The sequence below is a fragment of the Heteronotia binoei genome, unplaced genomic scaffold (genome assembly GCF_032191835.1).
Source record: "Heteronotia binoei isolate CCM8104 ecotype False Entrance Well unplaced genomic scaffold, APGP_CSIRO_Hbin_v1 ptg001312l, whole genome shotgun sequence".
NCBI classification, from domain to species: domain Eukaryota; kingdom Metazoa; phylum Chordata; class Lepidosauria; order Squamata; family Gekkonidae; genus Heteronotia; species Heteronotia binoei.
In genome coordinates this window covers 79,868-100,481 of record NW_026800235.1, presented here as the reverse complement: position 1 = coordinate 100,481, position 20,614 = coordinate 79,868, and the positions used below count along the sequence as shown (strand labels likewise).

General features: G+C 50.5%; 1 long non-coding RNA gene and 2 other non-coding genes across 3 annotated transcripts in view; all 3 read left to right on the top strand.

Annotated features, from left to right (window-relative positions):
- The window catches only part of LOC132591024 (uncharacterized), a 226,366-nt gene that overhangs the window by 167,658 nt on the left and 38,094 nt on the right, over positions 1-20,614 (top strand). The window lies entirely within an intron of this gene.
- TRNAT-AGU (transfer RNA threonine (anticodon AGU)) lies at positions 6,622-6,693 on the top strand. The gene has a single exon. It is a non-coding gene; the product is annotated as a tRNA-Thr (tRNA).
- On the top strand, positions 12,590-12,661 carry TRNAI-GAU (transfer RNA isoleucine (anticodon GAU)). Its single transcript has one exon. It is a non-coding gene; the product is annotated as a tRNA-Ile (tRNA).

Sequence of the window (20,614 nt, the reverse complement as noted above, 5' to 3'; positions counted from 1 at the left end):
GTTGTTTTTTTGAAGTTAACAGAGGAGCCTGGTGCCAGACAGGAAAAAATGAGGAGAGATCAGAAAAGAGGGAAAGAAAGAAAACAAAAAGCCAAAAATTCAACAGAATGCCTGGGAAAATAAGAACGGCTTGAACTTGGTACCTAAAGCTAGAGAGACACCTGTGTCAGGCACACTGCTGGGGGGAGGGAATCCCAAAATTGGGAGGGGGGTTCAGTGGCAGAACATCTGCTTCTCATGCAGAAAGTCCCGGGTTCAACCCTTGCCAGCATTTCCAGTTAAGAAGATCAGGTGCTTGGGCTTCCCTAATGCTCTGGTGCAGCCAGTTTGGTGCAGTGGTTATGTGGCACAGGCTCTTATCTGGGAGAACCGGGTTTGATTCCCCCCTCCTCCACCTGCAGCTGCTGGAATGGCCTTGGGTCAGCCAGAGCTCTCTTATCTGGGAGAACCGGGTTTGATTCCCCCCTCCTCCACCTGCAGCTGCTGGAATGGCCTTGGGTCAGCCAGAGCTCTCTTTTCTGGGAGAACCGGGTTTGATTCCCCACTCCTCCACTTGCAGCTGCTGGAATGGCCTTGGGTCAGCCAGAGCTCTCTTATCTGAGAGAACCGGGTTTGATTCCCTTCTCCTCCACTTGCAGCTGCTGGAATGGCCTTGGGTCAGCCAGAGCTCTATTATCTGGGAGAACCGGGTTTGATTCCCTTCTCCTCCACTTGCAGCTGCTGGAATGGCCTTGGGTCAGCCAGAGCTCTCTTATCTGGGAGAACCGGGTTTGATTCCCTTCTCCTCCACTTGCAGCTGCTGGAATGGCCTTGGGTCAGCCAGAGCTCTCTTATCTGGCAGAACCGGGTTTGATTCCCTTCTCCTCCACTTGCAGCTGCTGGAATGGCCTTGGGTCAGCCATAGCTCTCTTATCTGGGAGAACCGGGTTTGATTCCCTTCTCCTCCACTTGCAGCTGCTGGAATGGCCTTGGGTCAGCCAGAGCTCTCTTATCTGGGAGAACCGGGTTTGATTCCCTTCTCCTCCACTTGCAGCTGCTGGAATGGCCTTGGGTCAGCCAGAGCTCTCTTATCTGGGAGAACCGGGTTTGATTCCCCCCTCCTCCACTTGCAGCTGCTGGAATGGCCTTGGGTCAGCCGGAGCTCTCTTATCTGGGAGAACCGGGTTTGATTCCCCCCTCCTCCACTTGCAGCTGCTGGAATGGCCTTGGGTCAGCCGGAGCTCTCTTATCTGGGAGAACCGGGTTTGATTCCCCCCCTCCTCCACTTGCAGCTGCTGGAATGGCCTTGGGTCAGCCGGAGCTCTCTTATCTGGGAGAACCGGGTTTGATTCCCCCCTTCTCCACTTGCAGCTGCTGGAATGGCCTTGGGTCAGCCAGAGCTCTCTTATCTGGGAGAACCGGGTTTGATTCCCCCCTCCTCCACTTGCAGCTGCTGGAATGGCCTTGGGTCAGCCAGAGCTCTCTTATCTGGGAGAACCGGGTTTGATTCCCCCCTCCTCCACTTGCAGCTGCTGGAATGGCCTTGGGTCAGCCGGAGCTCTCTTATCTGGGAGAACCGGGTTTGATTCCCCCCTCCTCCACTTGCAGCTGCTGGAATGGCCTTGGGTCAGCCGGAGCTCTCTTATCTGGGAGAACCGGGTTTGATTCCCCCCTTCTCCACTTGCAGCTGCTGGAATGGCCTTGGGTCAGCCGGAGCTCTCTTATCTGGGAGAACCGGGTTTGATTCCCCCCTCCTCCACTTGCAGCTGCTGGAATGGCCTTGGGTCAGCCAGAGCTCTCTTATCTGGGAGAACCGGGTTTGATTCCCCCCTCCTCCACTTGCAGCTGCTGGAATGGCCTTGGGTCAGCCAGAGCTCTCTTATCTGGGAGAACCGGGTTTGATTCCCCACTCCTCCACTTGCAGCTGCTGGAATGGCCTTGGGTCAGCGAGAGCTCTATTATCTGGGAGAACCGGGTTTGATTCCCCACTCCTCCACTTGCCCCTGCTGGAATGGCCTTGGGTCAGCCATAGCTCTCTTATCTGGGAGAACCGGGTTTGATTCCCCCCTCCTCCACTTGCACCTGCTGGAATGGCCTTGGGTCAGCCAGAGCTCTCTTATCTGGGAGAACCGGGTTTGATTCCCCCCTCCTCCACTTGCAGCTGCTGGAATGGCCTTGGGTCAGCCAGAGCTCTCTTATCTGGGAGAACCGGGTTTGATTCCCCACTCCTCCACTTGCACCTGCTGGAATGGCCTTGGGTCAGGCAGAGCTCTCTTATCTGGGAGAACCGGGTTTGATTCCCCCCTCCTCCTCTTGCAGCTGCTGGAATGGCCTTGGGTCAGCCAGAGCTCTCTTATCTGGGAGAACCGGGTTTGATTCCCCACTCCTCCACTTGCACCTGCTGGAATGGCCTTGGGTCAGCCAGAGCTCTATTATCTGGGAGAACCGGGTTTGATTCCCCCCTCCTCCACTTGCAGCTGCTGGAATGGCCTTGGGTTAGCCAGAGCTCTCTTATCTGGGAGAACCGGGTTTGATTCCCCACTCCTCCACTTGCACCTGCTGGAATGGCCTTGGGTCAGGCAGAGCTCTCTTATCTGGGAGAACCGGGTTTGATTCCCCCACTCCTCCACTTGCAGCTGCTGGAATGGCCTTGGGTCAGCCATAGCTCTCTTATCTGGGATAACTGGGTTTGATTCCCCACTCACCACTTGCAGCTCCTGGAATGGCCTTGGGTCAGCCATAGTTCTCTTATCTGGAAGAACCGGGTTTGATTCCCCATTCCTCCACTTGCAATTGCTAGAATGGCCTTGGGTCAGCCAGAGCTCTCTTATCTGGGAGAACCGGGTTGGATTCCCCACTCCTCCACTTGAAGCTGCTGCAATGGCCTTGGGTCAGCCAGAGCTCTCTTATCTGGGAGAACCGGGTTGGATTCCCCACTCCTCCACTTGCAGCTGCTGCAATGGCCTTGGGTCAGCCAGAGCTCTCTTATCTGGGAGAACCGGGTTGGATTCCCCACTCCTCCACTTGCACCTGCTGGAATGGCCTTGGGTCAGCCAGAGCTCTATTATCTGGGAGAACCGGGTTTGATTCCCCCCTCCTCCACTTGCAGCTGCTGGAATGGCCTTGGGTTAGCCAGAGCTCTCTTATCTGGGAGAACCGGGTTTGATTCCCCACTCCTCCACTTGCACCTGCTGGAATGGCCTTGCGTCAGCCAGAGCTCTCTTATCTGGGAGAACCGGGTTTGATTCCCCACTCCTCCACTTGCACCTGCTGGAATGGCCTTGGGTCAGCCATAGCTCTCTTATCTGGGATAACTGGGTTTGATTCCCCACTCACCACTTGCACCTGCTGGAATGGCCTTGGGTCAGCCATAGTTCTCTTATCTGGAAGAACCGGGTTTGATTCCCCATTCCTCCACTTGCAATTGCTAGAATGGCCTTGGGTCAGCCAGAGCTCTCTTATCTGGGAGAACCGGGTTGGATTCCCCACTCCTCCACTTGCAACTGCTGGATTGGCCTTGGGTCAGCCAGAGCTCTCTTATCTGGGAGAACCGGGTTTGATTCCCCACTCCTCCACTGGTACCTGCAGGAATGGCCTTGGGTCAGCCAGAGCTCTCTTATCTGGGAGAACCGGGTTTGATTCCCCACTGCTCCACTTGCAGCTGCTGCAATGGCCTTGGGTCAGCCAGAGCTCTCTTATCTGGGAGAACCGGGTTGGATTCCCCACTCCTCCACTTGCAGCTGCTGCAATGGCCTTGGGTCAGCCAGAGCTCTCTTATCTGGGAGAACCGGGTTGGATTCCCCACTCCTCCACTTGCAACTGCTGGATTGGCCTTGGGTCAGCCAGAGCTCTCTTATCTGGGAGAACCGGGTTGGATTCCCCACTCCTCCACCTGCAGCTGCTGCAATGGCCTTGGGTCAACCAGAGCTCTCTTATCTGGGAGAACCGGGTTGGATTCCCCACTCCTCCACTTGCAACTGCTGGAATAGCCTTGGGTCAGCCAGAGCTCTCTTATCTGAGAGAACCGGGTTTGATTCCCCACTCCTCCACTTGCAACTGCTGGATTGGCCTTGGGTCAGCCAGAGCTCTCTTATCTGGGAGAACCGGGTTTGATTCCCCACTCCTCCACTGGTACCTGCAGGAATGTCCTTGGGTCAGCCAGAGCTCTCTTATCTGCGAGAACCGGGTTTGATTCCCCACTCCTCCACTTGCAGCTGCTGGAATGGCCTTGGGTCAGCCAGAGCTCTCTTATCTGGGAGAACCGGGTTGGATTCCCCCACTCTTCCACTTGCAGCTGCTGGAATGGCCTTGGGTCAGCCAGAGCTCTCTTATCTGGGAGAACTGGATTGGATTCCCCACTCCTCCACTTGCAGCTGCTGCAATGGCCTTGGGTCAGCCAGAGCTCTCTTATCTGGGAGAACCGGGTTGGATTCCCCACTCCTCCACTTGCAACTGCTGGAATAGCCTTGGGTCAGCCAGAGCTCTCTTATCTGGGAGAACCGGGTTGGATTCCCCACTCCTCCACTTGCAACTGCTGGAATAGCCTTGGGTCAGCCAGAGCTCTCTTATCTGAGAGAACCGGGTTTGATTCCCCACTCCTCCACTTGCAGGTGCTGGAATGGCCTTGGGTCAGCCGGAGCTCTCGTAGGAGTTGTCCTTGAATAGCTCCCTTGGCCCCACCCACCTCACAGGGTGTCTGTTGTGGCGGAGGAAGATAAAGGGGATTGTAAACCGCTCTGAGTCTCTGATTCAGAGAGAAGGGCGGGGTATAAATCTGCAGTTCTTCTTCTTCTTCACCAGAGGGATTGTGGCTCAGTGGTTGAGAATGCAAAAGGTCCCAGGTTCAATCCCTGGCATCTCCAGTTAAGGATCAGGTAGCAAGTGGAATGGAAGACCTCTGCCTGAGACCCTGGAGAGCCACTGCTGGTAGACAGTACTGACTTTTGATTGTTGTAGACTTTCAAGGCTGTGTGGCCGTCGTCTTGGCATTGTGAGACCTGATGTTTCCGAGCAACTGTGACTGGCATCCTCAGAGGTGTAACCCAGAAAATTGGAGTTCTCTCTGGGTCAAATTGAGAAGAAGATGGTAGGCAGGTAATTTATATCTACTCAGGCAGTTGGGGTTTGGGCTGAGTCATTGTCTTGTGGGAGCTTCCTGGGCTGTAGCATGCTAATGGAGGAGCTTCCCTGAGGGGTTTCTTTTGTATATGGATTGGCTGTTGAAATTCTAATCTTATCCGTAGTGCTGTTGTAAACTGTAGGGCATTTTGTGTTTTTCAGGGCTGGAAGCCGTGCTCTATTCATTTTTAAACTTCCTTCCTTCCTTTTGAAATTGTGTTTATGTTTATGTATTTCAGTGGCTTCTCTGTGTAAGTACTGATTTTGATGGACCAACTAGTCTGATTCAGTAGAAGGCAGTTTCAGGTTTTCTGTGAGGCCTGACCACTGCCTACCACAGTGGTTTCTTTGCCCGTCCTCAGATTCCTGGCTCAGGCTGCAGAGCCCTGACTCAGCAAGAGCTGATGGCCGGGCTCCCCAATCTTTCTGAGTCTGAGGGCACTTTTGGAATTCCTACACAAAATGGCTGCCTCAGGACGTACAATGAGCCACAAAATGGCTGCCTCAGCTCACCTTCAGTCACACAGTAACAATCTTTGTCCTGTGGTGGCAGCTGCTGCCAAAGTGAAATTGAAAAAAAAAAAAAAACAACCTCTGCAGAGCTAATCAAAATCTCCATTGGCCAATCAGAAGACTTGCTGGGCAAAAGCCCTACCTGGCTCTGCCCATTTTCTAAGAACTCTTAATGGGCACCTCAAAAGGTGTGGACACTGGGGTCCACTGACCTGTTGCATATATTTTACTTGCTGCGAAGGTGGTCAGTAGGTTGTCCATCAGCCATCTGTCCCATAGGTTTTCCCACAAGGGGTGGGGGGACAGGAAAGGGGATTGCCCTTCCCTTAGAGCTGGCTGAGCCTGAGTTTCACTAGATGACCTCAAGCAACTTTCTCTTTGCCTCCCTCAGCAGGGATGTTAAGGATCGCTGTCTCTCTGGCCTAGGCAAATAAGCAGAGGTGAATCGGTTTATTATTGGATTAGGGGAGGCACGGCGGCTCAGTGGCAGAGCTTGGTAAGCTGAAGGTCCCAGGTTCAATCCCTGGCATCTCCAACTAAAAAGGGTCCAGGCAAGTAGGCGTGAAGAACCTCAGCTTGAGACCTTGGAGAGCCATGGATGGGGCTGTGGCACAGTGGTGGAGCTTCTGCTCGGGAAGCAGAAGGTCCCAGGTTCAATCCCCATCATCTCCAACTAAAATGGGTCCAGGCAAGAAGGTGTGAATAATCTCAGCTGGAGACCTTGGAGAGCCATGAATGGGGCTGTGGCTCAGTGGTGGAGCATCTGCTTGGGAAGCAGAAGGTCCCAGGTTCAATCCCTGGCATCTCCAACTAAAAAGGGTCCAGGCAAGTAGGCGTGAAGAACCTCAGCTGGAGACCTTGGAGAGCCATAATTGGGGCTGTGGCTCAATGGTGGAGCATCTGCTTGGGAAGTAGAAGGTCCCAGGTTCAATCCCTGGCATCTCCAACTAAAAATGGTCCAGGAAAACAGGCATGAAAAACCTCAGCTGGAGACCCTTGAGAGCCATGAATGGGGCTGTGGCTCAGTGGTAGAGCATCTGCTTAGTAAGCAGAAGGTCCCAGGTTCAATCCCCGGCATCTCCAACTAAAAAGGGTCCAGGCAAGTAGGTGTGAAAAACCTCAGCTTGAGACCCTGGAGAGCCATGAATGGGGCTGTGGCTCAGTGGTGGAGCATCTGCTTGGTAAGCAGAAGGCCACAGATTCAATCCCCGGCATCTCCAACTAAAGAGGGTCCAGGCAAGTAGGCGTGAAAAACCTGAGCTTGAGGTCCTCGAGAGCTGCTGCCAGTCTGAGTAGACAATAGTGACTTTGATGGACCCAGGGTCCGATTCAGTATAAGGCAGCTTCATATGTTCATATGTAAGCAGAAGATCCCAGGTTCAATCCTTGGCATCTCCAACTAAAAAGGGTCCAGGCAAGTAGGTGTGAAGAACCTCAGCTTGAGACCCTGGAGAGCCGCTGCCAGTCTGAGTAGACAATACTGACTTTGATGGATTGAGGGTCTGACTCAGTAGAAGGCAGCTTCATATGCTCATATGTTGATATCTTCATGATTGTGTTCTGGGAATAGATTTATCAGCACTTTAACCATTTGTTAAAGGTACGTGCGCACGCATGGATAGTCTAAAAAAAATATATGTTTATGAATATTCATGGAGCACGTTAATACCCCAGTCATCATCACACGCACAAAAATATCCCTAAACACACAAGGGTTTTGGATCATATCCCATTGCTTGTCTTCCCTGCCCTCCCACTTTGGGGTATACATAATTTATAAACCTTCCTCACAGAACGCAGGCCACGAAACATGAGCTCTTCCTTCCCTGATTACCTCATCAGATCTCCTTAAGGTTTGAGAGGGTTTGTGTGGAACGTCCATGTGCGGCGCGCAAACGATGCCACTTATGCAACCGTCTCTCCTTGTTTGTCGGTATTTGTGATTGATGGAACTAGCACAGGCTAAAAATTCTGCAGCATCGTTATTCTTTCAGTTTCCGGGGTCTTGCTCAGTGAAATCCCTCCTTTCCTTTTCTTGCCTTCGAGGAGACATTGATGCTAGCCGATGGCTTTCATCTGTATTCAGTTTCTTCAGCCTGTTTCTTTCTCAAATCGTTATCTACGACTGAAACGGAAAGCCGGCTGAAAAAGTTCTAGTGTGTTTTGTGTAGTTTTCTATTTTGATGCACTGTGCGACATCACTTCTGCGGAAGAGAAGAAGGGTTGATCTTTGTGTTGCACTTTGGAAGACTTTGGTAGAGAAAGAAGTCCTTTTCTCCCTTTCTCACAATACAAGAACTCGTGGGCACTCCATGAAATTGCTAGTCGGGTTAGCACGGATAAAAGGAAGTCCTTCTTCCCCCAAAGTGTGATTGACACGTAGAATTCACTGCAAAGGGAGGTGGTGGCGCTGCAAGCATAGACAGCTTCAAGAGGGGATTGGATCAACATATGGAACAGAGGTCCATCAGTGGCTATTAGCCACAGTGTATTGTTGCAACTCTCTGTCTGGGGCAGTGATGCTCTGTATTCTTGGTGCTTGGGAGGGGCAACGGTGTGAGGACTTCTAGTGTCCTGGTCCCACTGATGGACCTCCTGATGGCACTTGGGTTTTTTGGCCACTCTGTGACACAGAGTGTTGGACTGGATGGGCCATTGGCCTGATCCAACATGGCTTCTCTTATGTCTGGGGCAGTGATGCTCTGTATTCTTGGTGCTTGGGAGGCGCAACGGTGTGAGGACTTCTAGTGTCCTGGTTCCACTGATGGACCTCCTGATGGCACCTGGGGTTTTTGGCCACTGTGTGACACAGAGTGTTGGACTGGATGGGCCATTGGCCTGATCCAACATGGCTTCTCTTATGTTCTGAATATCTCCAGCGTGCAGTGCAGTTAGAGGGTTGGATCATAATTATGATTTTCCCTGGTGAAAGGCACCTCAGTCAACAAGTGGAAAGAGGAATGTCATTGTGGATCTCAGATTTCATTTCCCCAGACTGTACTTCTGCTTTATCATTTGTATTCTTCATAGTGGGCGTGATTTGGGTGGGGGCAGGAATGTTTGATTCACTGTTAAACATTCTGTATGCCTCACTTTCTCACACATGGGAATCTCAAGATTTGGGGGTAAAAAGTGCCATCAGGTTGATGGTGACCTCTGGTGACCACCTAGGGCAGGGGTGTCAAACATGCAGCCTGAGAGCCGGATCATGCCCCTGGAGGGCTCCTATCAGGCCCCCAAGCAACTGGCTGTCATTTGCTTCCTTCTCCCTCTCTCTTGCTTCCTTCTGCATCACAGTTTGCCTTGCCAGGCTTGCTCAATCGCACAGACGCTACAGAGCAAAGCCTCTATTTTCTCCATTGGCTGACAAGCACATGAAGCTCCTTACTTAAAAAAGCTCACGATGCCCAGCCATTTCCTGTTTTCCCCTGGATCTTAAGCTCTGTAACGAATGTCAATAAATCATAAAACCGTAGAACTGGAAGGGACCCCGTCAGAGTCATGGAGTCCAACCCCCTGCACAATGCGGGAAAGTAAATTTGCAACTTACAGACACACACCTGAACAACACCTGAACAGCATACTTGAGATTGCTACAGGCCAGACACTGTCTCCAGATTTTGATGCAACCATTCAGAGCAAGAGGTGTCAGTTATCAGAGGCTGTTACATAAACAAAGTATTGCAAGAGTGCCAAGCTTTTACGCACGTTTTAAGTTTTTAAAAGATTTTTGATTGTGTTGGTCTGTGTCGTTTATAAACTTTATATCTCTGCTACCTGGCATTACGTTTTATGACATACATGGCGTGGCCCGACAAGGTCTCATTTATATCAGATTTGACCCTCATGGGTTCGACAATCCTGACCTAGGGCTATCAAGACAGAGACAGATATAGGTGGCCTGCTATCGGCTCCCCGTGTGTAGCGACCCTGGACTTCCTTGGTTGTCAACCACCTGAGGACTAACCAGAGCTGACCCTTCTTACCTTCTGAGATCTGATGAGATCAGTCTAGCCTGGGCCATCCAGATCAGGAGGAAAGGCTTCTGTCTTACCTGACACACACGTCTCAGGTGGTGATACTGTCACCTACCACTGGTATTTGTCTTGTCTTCTGGGCATCTTTGCATCTACGTGGAAGGACGAGGAAGGCTCCCATTCTCCTGGCTTTCTGCACACTATGCAAAATGGAATCATTCAAGGGGACTTTTTTGCACAGGTGAATAGGGCTACCCGGAATAAGAACATAAGAACATAAGAGAAGCCCTGTTGCATCAAGCCAATGACCCATACAGTCCAACACTCTGTGTCACATAAGAACATAAGGGAAGCCATGATGGATCAGGCAAATGGCCCATCCAATCCAACACTCTGTGTCACGCAGAGCCAAAAAACCCAGGGACCATCAGGAGGTCCACCAGTGGGTCTAGAAGCCCTTCCACTTTGCTGCCCCCCCCCACAAGCACCAAGAATATAGAGCATCACTTGCTCTAGACATAAGAACATAAGAGAAGCCATGTTGGATCAGGCCAATGGCCCATCCAGTCCAACACTCTGTGTCACATAAGAACATAAGAGAAGCCATGTTGGATCAGGCCAATGGCCCATCCAGTCCAACACTCTGTGTCACACAGTGGCCAAAAACCCCCCAAGTGCCATCAGGAGGTCCACCAGCGGGTCTAGAAGCCCTTCCACTTTGCTGCCCCCCCCCCCCACAAGCACCAAGAATACAGAGCATCACTGCTCCAGACAGTTCCAACAATATGCTGTGGCTAATAGCCACTGATGGACCTCTGCTCCATATTTTTATCCAAACCCCTCTTGAAGCTGGCTATGCTTGTAGCCGCCACCATCTCCTGCAGCAGTGGATTCCACGTGTTAATCACTCTTTGGGTGAAGAAGTACTTCCTTTTATCCGTTCTAACCTGACTGCTCAGCAATTTCATTGAATGTCCATGAGTTCTAGTATTGTGAGAAAGGGAGAAAAATACTTCTTTCTCTACTTTCTCCATCCCATGCATAATTTTGTAAACCTGCGGTCATGTCACGCCGCAGTCGACGTTTCTCCAAGTTAAAGAGCTCGAAGCATTTTAAAGGGAAAGTGTTCCAAACCTTTAATCATTCTAGTTGCCCTTTTCTGCACTTCTTCCAATGCTATAATATCCTTTTTGAGATGCGGTGACCAGAATTGCACACAGTATTCCAAATGAAACCGCACCATCGATTTATACTGGAGCATTATGATTCTGGCTGATTTGTTTTCAATTCCCTTCCTAATAATTCCCAGCATGGCGTTGGCCTTTTTGATTGCAATCAAACACTATCTTGACATTTTCAGTGAGTTATCTACCACGACCCCAAGATCTCTCTCTTGGTCAGTCTCTGCCAGTTCACACCCCATCAACTTGTATTTGTAGCTGGGATTCTTGGCCCCAATGTGTATTACTTTGCACTTGGCCACATTGAACCTCACCTGCCACGTTCAGATATCTGTAGTCCAAACCCTGTTGTACTGTTCCTTGGATGTCCCATCCCATCATTTGTACTTGGTAATCATAGAATCATACAGTTGGACCTTCAGGGCCATCTAGTCCCACCCCCTGCACGATGTAGGAAACTCACAAATACCTCCCCTTAAAGCTGCAGTACTGCAGTCCTAAGCTCTGCTCACGACCTGAGTTCGATCCCCAGTGGAAGCTGGGTTTTTAGGTAGCTGGCTCGAGGTTGACTCAGCCTCCCATCCTTCCAAGGTTGGTAAAATGAGTACCCAACTTGCTGGTGGTGGGGGGGAAGCGTAGAGGACTGGGGAAGGCAGTGGCAAACCACCCCATAAAAAGTTTGCCGTGAAAACATTGCGAAGGTAAAATGAGGACCCAGCTTGCTGGGGGGGAAAGCGTTGATGACTGGGGAAGGCAATAGCAAACCTCCCCGTAAAAAGTCTGCCATGAAAATGTTGTGAAGGTAAAATGAGTCTCCAGCTTGCTGGGGGGAAAGCGTAGATGACTGGGGAAGGCAATGGCAAACCACCCCATAAAAAGTCTGCCGTGAAAACGTTGTGAAAACAACGTCACCCCAGAGGTGGAAACGACTGGTGCTTGCACAGGGGACCTTTCCTTTTCCTAAATTCACAGGATCTTCATTGCTGTCAGAGGGCCATCTAGCCTCTGTTTAAAAACCTCCAACTAAGGAGAGCCCACCACCTCCTGAGGAAGCCTGTTCCACTGAGGGAACGCTCTAACGGTCAGGAAATTCCTTTTTTAAAGGGCCTGGTTTGGTGTAGACTTAGATCCTCTCCTCTTACAGAATACAAAAGCTTGTTGAGCATTGTTTGCGCTCCCTTTAATTTCTTGTTACGGTTTTCTGCCGTTTTGTTTAAATCTGTTAATGTTCGGGTGTAAAACTTCTCAGCTGTTAAGAACGCTTGAATCCAAAGACACGCGATGGGTGAGTGTGTTAAGAAATCTTCCTCTCTTGCGTGTGAAAGAAAACCAACCCAAATATTTCTTTTTTTCCTTAGCTCTGCCAAGCTCAGACTTCACACTTGACATATGGATGTTCCTTTCTGACATTTCTTGGTTTTTTTAAATGAATGTTTCATAATCTCTGTATGGTCTCACCTGCCTTTTTTAGACAGCCTGGTATATGTAAAACCTGTTTTCGTCTTAATGGTTTGGAAAAAACTGTTGAAATTACTCATGAGGTAAAGAATTTCTAGTGTCAAACAAAACTTAGTCAGAGAGGGAGCTGTGCAGATTTTCTCATCTTTATTTCCTTTCCATCTCTTGTAGGGTTGCCAATCCCCAGGTGGCTAAATAAAGACTGAGCGTAGTGCACGTAGGGGAGGGACGGTGGCTCAGTGGTAGAGCATCTGCTTGGGAAGCAGAAGGTCCCAGGTTCAATCCCCGGCATCTCCAACTAAAAAAGGGTCCAGGCAAGTAGGTGTGAAAAACCTCAGCTTGAGACCCTGGAGAGCCCTGAATGGGGCTGTGGCTCAGTGGTAGAGCATCTGCTTGATAAGCAGAAGATCCCAGGTTCAATCCCCGGCATCTCCAACTAAAAAGGGTCCAGGCAAGTAGGTGTGAAAAACCTCAGCTTGAGATCCTGGAGAGCCATGAATGGGGCTGTGGCTCAGTGGTAGAGCATCTGCTTGGGAAGCAGGAGGTCCCAGGTTCAATCCCCAGCATCTCCAACTAAAGAGGGTCCAGGCAAGTAGGTGTGAAAAACCTCAGCTGGAGACCCTGGAGAGCCATGAATGGGGCTGTGGCTCAGTGGTAGAGCATCTGCTTGGTAACCAGAAGGTCCCAGGTTCAATCCCCAGCATCTCCAACTAAAGATGGTCCAGGCAAATAGGTGTGAAAAACCTCAGCTTGAGTCCCCAGAGAACTGCTGCCAGTCTTGAGTAGACAATACTGACTTTGATGGACCAAGGGTCTGATTCAGTATAAGGCAGCTTCATATGTTCATATGTCTTTAAAGTTGTTTTGGAAACACTTTGTGTCCCTATGAAATATTTATTACTTTGCAGTCACTGAACGTTGTATGAATACCCCCATATTGATTTTGGTCTGAACTGGACTTTTTGAACTGATTTGTATGGAGCACCCCTTGCATGAAGTGTGAACGAAGCAGGAATTTCAAGTCGACCCCCTGCGCAACGGGACTCCTAGTTTTGTTATTGCTATATTTTGAGATTATCAATATTATTTCATTATTTGGTCACTATAACCGTGCGGTTGTGTATATTTTCTCAATCCCCAGGTGGGGACAGGGGAACCCCCGGTTTGGAGGCCCTCCCCCCGCTTCAGGGTCATCAGAAAGCAGGTGAGGGGGGAGGGAAATGTCTGCTGGGCACCCCATTATTCCCTAGGGAGACCGGTTCCCATAGGGTAGAATGGAGAATCGATCCACGGGTATCTGGGGCTCTGGGGAGGCTGTTGTTTGAGCTAGAGGCACCAAATTTTCAGCTTAGGATCCAATACCTCTCCTCAAAGTACCCTCCAAGTTTCAATAGGATTGGACCAGGGGGTCCAATTCTATGAGCCCCCCCCCAAAGGTGCTCCTATCCTTCATTATTTCCAGTGGAGAGAAGGTGTTTAAATGTGATGTCTGGAACTCCCTTTGGAGTTCAATTGTGCTTGTCACAACCTTGCTCCTGGCTCCACCCCCCAAAGTCTCCTGGCTCCACCCCCAAAGTCTCTGCAACAGGAGGTGGCGGCGGCCACAAGCATAGCCACCTTTAAGAGGGGTTTAGATAAAAATATGGAGCAGAGGTCCATCAGTGGCTATTAGCCACAAAAAATTTTTGCCACTGTGTGACAGAGTGTTGGACTGGATGGGCCATTGGCCTGATGTAACATGGCTTCTCTTCTCTTCTTATGTTCTTACGTTCTCCTGGCTCCACCCCCAAAGTCTCCTGGCTTCACCCCCAAATCCCCCAGATATTTCTTGAATTGGACTTGGCAACCCTAATCTCTTGGCAGGGCTGAATTAACTCTTCGGCCAGGGGTGTCATTGTGGGAATGAGGAAGGAGACTTCTACACACTTCTCTCCTATTTTGACGTATTTATTACTTCGCCGTTCCCCCGCCTTAATTAAGTCCCCCCCAAACGTTGACCATATAAATTTAGCTTGTTATTCCTATTTTGTCTTCCCATGTCTTATACCTTGAATAAAACTTCGTTGGGTCTTACAGGTGCCCCTGGGCTCAAATTTTGTTCTTCAAACATGCATATAGTTAAAAGTAATGCCCCTTGGTGCCCCTTGCAAGGTCTTAATGGAGTGGAAGGCTTCTTAGCAACGTGTTGTTGTTTTTCAAAGAACCCGATGTGAATATAGTCAATTCAAGAGATGTTAAAGCTCAAAGCCATCATCGCAGAATGAAGACTGAAACTTCCTCATTACGGCTCTGTCTTCGTCTCGTTTTTTTGCCACTATTTTCACGGTTCGGTGTGGGGTCAGTCCGTCCTTAATTGCAGAGGGAGAGGTAGGAGGAGGATATAACATGAGGCGTCTCACAAACACCCTTGAATAGTTCCAACTTTAATATCCGTCAAGGCTAAGGTTGACCTATTCCAGAAATATGCTTGCGAGTAAGATTTCAACAGGTGGAGGATGAAAAAATTGAATTTAAAAAAACAAAACAAAAAATTCTGTTCCTCGGCTCCGTGATCAAACAAAAGGAAGACTGCAACCAAGATATCCAAAAGGAGATTAACAATAATAATAAGACAGCAGATTTATTCCCCACCCTTCTCTCTGAATCAGAGACTCAGAGCGGCTCACAATCTTCTATATCTTCTCTCCCCCCACAACAGACACCATGTGAGGTGGGTGGGGCTGAGAGGGCTCTCACAGCAGCTGCCCTTTCAAGGACAACTCCTGCAATAGCTACGGCTGATCCAAGGCCATTCCAGTAGCTGCAAGTGTAGGAGTGGGGGAATCAAACCCGGTTCTCCGAGATAAGAGATCTCTGGAACCAAGGCCATTCCAGCAGCTGTAAGTGGAGGAGTGGGGAATCAAACCCGGTTCTCCCAGATAAGAGAGCTATGGCTGACCCAAGGCCATGCTAGCAGCTGCAAGTGGAGGAGTGCGGAATCAAACCCGGTTCTCCCAGATAAGAGAGCTATGGCTGACCCAAGGCCATGCTAGCAGCTGTAAGTGGAGGAGTGGGGAATCAAACCCGGTTCTGCCAGTTAAGAGAGCTCTGGCTGACCCAAGGCCATTCCAGCAGCTGCAAGTGGAGGAGTGGGGAATCAAACCCGGTTCTCCCAGATAAGAGAGCTCTGGCTGACCCAAGGCCATTCCAGCAGCTGCAAGTGGAGGAGTGGGGAATCAAACCCGGTTCTCCCAGATAAGAGAGCTCTGGCTGACCCAAGGCCATTCCAGCAGCTGCAAGTGGAGGACTGGGGAATCAAACCCGGTTCTCCCAGATAAGAGAGCTCTGGCTGACCCAAGGCCATTCCAGCAGCTGCAAGTGGAGGAGTGGGGAATCAAACCCGGTTCTCCCAGATAAGAGAGCTCTGGCTGACCCAAGGCCATTCCAGCAGCTGCAAGTGGAGGAGTGGGGAATCAAACCCGGTTCTCCCAGATAAGAGAGCTCTGGCTGACCCAAGGCCATTCCAGCAGCTGCAAGTGGAGGACTGGGGAATCAAACCCGGTTCTCCCAGATAAGAGAGGTATGGCTGATCCAAGGCCATTCCAGCAGCTGTAAGTGGAGGAGTGGGGAATCAAACCCGGTTCTCCCAGATAAGAGAGCTATGGCTGACCCAAGGCCATGCTAGCAGCTGCAAGTGGAGAGTGCGGAAGCAAACCCGGTTCTCCCAGATAAGAGAGCTATGGCTGACCCAAGGCCATGCTAGCAGCTGCAAGTGGAGGAATGGGGAATCAAACCCGGTTCTCCCAGATAAGAGGGCTCTGGCTGACCCAAGGCCATTCCAGCAGGTGCAAGTGGAGGAATGGGGAATCAAACCCGGTTCTCCCAGATAAGAGAGCTCTGGCTGACCCAAGGCCATTCCAGCAGCTGCAAGTGGAGGAGTGGGGAATCAAACCCGGTTCTCCCAGATAAGAGAGCTCTGGCTGACCCAAGGCCATTCCAGCAGCTGCAAGTGGAGGAGTGGGGAATCAAACCCGGTTCTCCCAGATAAGAGAGCTCTGGCTGACCCAAGGCCATTCCAGCAGCTGCAAGTGGAGGACTGGGGAATCAAACCCCGTTCTCCCAGATAAGAGAGGTATGGCTCACCCAAGGCCATTCCAGCACCTGTAAGTGGAGGAGTGGGGAATCAAACCCGGTTCTCCCAGATAAGAGAGCTCTGGCTGACCCAAGGCCATGCTAGCAGCTGCAAGTGGAGGAGTGCGGAATCAAACCCGGTTCTCCCAGATAAGAGAGCTCTGGCTGACCCAAGGCCATGCTAGCAGCTGCAAGTGGAGGAGTGCGGAATCAAACCCGGTTCTCCCAGATAAGAGAGCTATGGCTGACCCAAGGCCATGCTAGCAGCTGCAAGTGGAGGAATGGGGAATCAAACCCGGTTCTCCCAGATAAGAGAGCTCTGGCTGACCCAAGGCCATTCCAGCAGGTGCACGTGGAGGAATGGGGAATCAAACCCGGTTCTCCCAGATAAGAGAGCTCTGGCTGACCCAAGGCCATGCTAGCAGCTGCAAGTGGAGGAGTGCGGAATCAAACCCGGTTCCCCCAGATAAGAGAGCTATGGCTGACCCAAGGCCATGCTAGCAGCTGCAAGTGGAGGAGTGCGGAATCAAACCCGGTTCTCCCAGATAAGAGAGCTCTGGCTGACCCAAGGCCATTCCAGCAGGTGCAAGTGGAGGAATGGGGAATCAAACCCGGTTCTCCCAGATAAGAGTGCGCACACTTCAGCACCACACCAAACTGGCTCAAGGAAGGAGTCAGAGTCTGACCATTCCATGGAGACTCCTTGAGACACAAACAGTCTTTCCTAGTGACTCTTGTCCTTTCATAACACGACCAAATTACAATAGCCTCAGCTGAGTCATTTTAGCTCTGAAGGCGAGTTAAGAACATAAGAAACATAAGAGAAGCCCTGTTGGATCAGGCCAATGGCCCCTCCAGTCCAACACTCTGTGTCACATAAGAACATAAGAGAAGCCCTGTTGGATCAGGCCAGTGGCCCCTCCAGTCCAACACTCTGTGTCACATAAGAACATAAGAGAAGCCCTGTTGGATCAGGCCAGTGGCCCCTCCAGTCCAACACTCTGGGTCACATAAGAACATAAGAGAAGCCCTGTTGGATCAGGCCAATGGCCCAACCAGTCCAACACTCTGGGTCACATAAGAACATAAGAGAAGCCCTGTTGGATCAGGCCAGTGGCCCCTCCAGTCCAACACTCTGGGTCACATAAGAACATAAGAGAAGCCCTGTTGGATCAGGCCAATGGCCCCTCCAGTCCAACACTCTGTGTCACATAAGAACATAAGAGAAGCCCTGTTGGATCAGGCCAATGGCCCAACCAGTCCAACACTCTGGGTCACATAAGAACATAAGAGAAGCCCTGTTGGATCAGGCCAGTGGCCCCTCCAGTCCAACACTCTGGGTCACATAAGAACATAAGAGAAGCCCTGTTGGATCAGGCCAATGGCCCAACCAGTCCAACACTCTGGGTCACATAAGAACATAAGAGAAGCCCTGTTGGATCAGGCCAGTGGCCCCTCCAGTCCAACACTCTGTGTCACATAAGAACATAAGAGAAGCCCTGTTGGATCAGGCCAATGGCCCAACCAGTCCAACACTCTGGGTCACATAAGAACATAAGAGAAGCCCTGTTGGATCAGGCCAGTGGCCCCTCCAGTCCAACACTCTGGGTCACATAAGAACATAAGAGAAGCCCTGTTGGATCAGGCCAGTGGCCCCTCCAGTCCAACACTCTGGGTCACATAAGAACATAAGAGAAGCCCTGTTGGATCAGGCCAGTGGCCCCTCCAGTCCAACACTCTGTGTCACATAAGAACATAAGAGAAGCCCTGTTGGATCAGGCCAATGGCCCCTCCAGTCCAACACTCTGGGTCACATAAGAACATAAGAGAAGCCATGTTGGATCAGGCCAGTGGCCCCTCCAGTCCAACACTCTGTGTCACATAAGAAGATAAGAGAAGCCCTGTTGGATCAGGGCCAATGGCCCAACCAGTCCAACACTCTGGGTCACATAAGAACATAAGAGAAGCCATGTTGGAGCTTACAGCGTATCTGCATAGCCACGCCATGCATTTCGGTGCGGAGTGGTAAGGAAGACTGTGAAACCTTTTATCTGCTACAACTCCTTTCTCCGAGCCGTTCGCACTTGCGCGGGTGCGCGTGTGTTAACCGCAGTCACAGGCATCCTATTGCGCACGTGCGAACGGCTCGGGGAAAGGAGTTCACGCATCACTAGCACCAGCCCCACTGTGTTTGAATAAATGTAGATTGTTGTATTATACTTAATAAAAATAAGACATCTCCTGAAAATAAGCCCTAGTGTGTCTTCTTGAGAAAAAATAAATATAAGACAGTGTCTTATTTTCGGGGAAACACGGAAATAAGGTACAGTTCCTCAGAGGCAATTGCCTTGCTGCTGTTCTCCCTTATGTTTAACAACTTGGGTGGAGTCCTCAAATCTCCAGCACAGCTTGTCTCCGAGAGAGGAAGGGACCGCAGCCCAGGATTCCTTACGGTTTCAGACTTTCATCAGCCTTTATCTCTCAGTGTTTTATTCTGGAGCCTCAGTACAACATTCAACAACTTGGATCAACGCATGTTAATTGGCTCTCCGGAAACAGAACACAACAGTGTATAGGCTGACATGCGTCAATACAGCACAGTCACTAGTAAGGTGATGGGGAGGCCAGTTAATACCAATGGGACACCCGTCAGATCAACTAAATCAACTAAAGATCAACTAAAGATCTTGGAGAGCCAGTTTGGTATAGTGGTTAAGTGTGCGGACTCTTATCAGGGAGAACCGAGTTTGATTCCCCACTCCTCCACTTGCACCTGCTAGCATGGGCTTGGGTCAGCCAGAGCTCTGGCAGAAGTTTTCCTTGAAAGGGCAGCTGCTGTGAGAGCCCTCTCCAGCCCCACCCACCTCACAGGGTGTCTGTTGTGGGAGAGAAAGGTAAAGGAGATTGTGAGCTGCTCTGAGACTCTTCGGAGTGGAGGGCGGGATATAAATCCAATATCTTCATCTTCTTCATCTAAAGAGCCGCCCTGAGCCTGCCTCGGCGGGGAGGGCGGGATATAAATAAAATGTTGATTGATTGATTAAGAGAGCCAGTTTGTTGTAGTGGTTTAGTGCGCCGTCTCTCATCTGGGAGGACCAGGTTCGATTCCGCACTCCTCCACTTGCAGCTGCTGGAATGGCCTTGGGTCAGCCAGAGCTCTTGTAGTAGTTGTCCTTGAAAGGGCAGGTGCTGTAAGAGTTCTCTCAGCCCCACCCACCTCACAGGGTGTCTGTTGTGGGGGGAGCAGATATAGGGGATTATTTTTGGGAGCCGCTCTAAGTCTCTGATTCAGAGAGAAGGGCGGGGTATAAATCTGCATTCTTCTCTTCCTCCTCCTAAATGTAACATAACAGTTTGCTATAATAAAGGTCATATAAAAGATGCCAAATATCTTACTGGTCTCAAAGGAGCTGCTGGGATTTAATCTCTCCCCTCCCCTCCCCTCCCAAATGAAAGATTCTGAATCGGCGGCAGTTCTGGTGGAATCGGGTTGGGTGGGGAGAGAGCAGGAAATCCACGCAGTTAAGTCCAGTCTCAGTTTCACATTCAGCAAGTCGAGGAAGAAAGAGATAGAACTGGAGGACGACTACGCAGGTGGAGGAGCTGGTCCGTCCTTTGCTGTTCTTTTCCTCCTACATCCTTATCAGAACGATGCCAGAGAACAGGGGTGGCCAAACTTGCTTAATATGAGAGCCGCATACAGTAAACGCCAGATGTTCGAGAGCAGCAAGACAGGAAGCCATGGCTGACCCAAGGCCATTCCAGCAGCAGCAAGTGGAGGAATGGGGAATCAAACACCCACTGCAAGCGGAGGAATGGGGAATCAAACACCCACTGCAAGCGGAGGAATGGGGAATCAAACACCCACTGCAAGCGGAGGAATGGGGAATCAAACACCCACTGCAAGCGGAGGAGTGGGGAATCAAACACTCTCAGCCCCACCCACCTCACAGGCTGTCTGTTGTGGGGGGAGAAGATATAGGAGATTGGAAGCCACTCTGATTCAGAGAGAAGGGCAGGGTATAAATCTACGGTCTTCTTCTTCTTCAGCTGGAAAGTCCCAAACTAACCTTTCATCATTCAGGTTTTGAATTATTATGGAGGAAGAGGGGGAAGAGGAAGAGGAGGAGGAAGAAGAAGAATGTAGATTTAGAAGAAGAATATAGATTTATACCCCGCCCTGGATCAGAGTGTCAGAGCAGCTTACAACCTCCTATATCTTCTTCCCCCACAACAGACACCCTGCGAGGTGGGTGGGGCAGAGAGAGAGCTCTGACA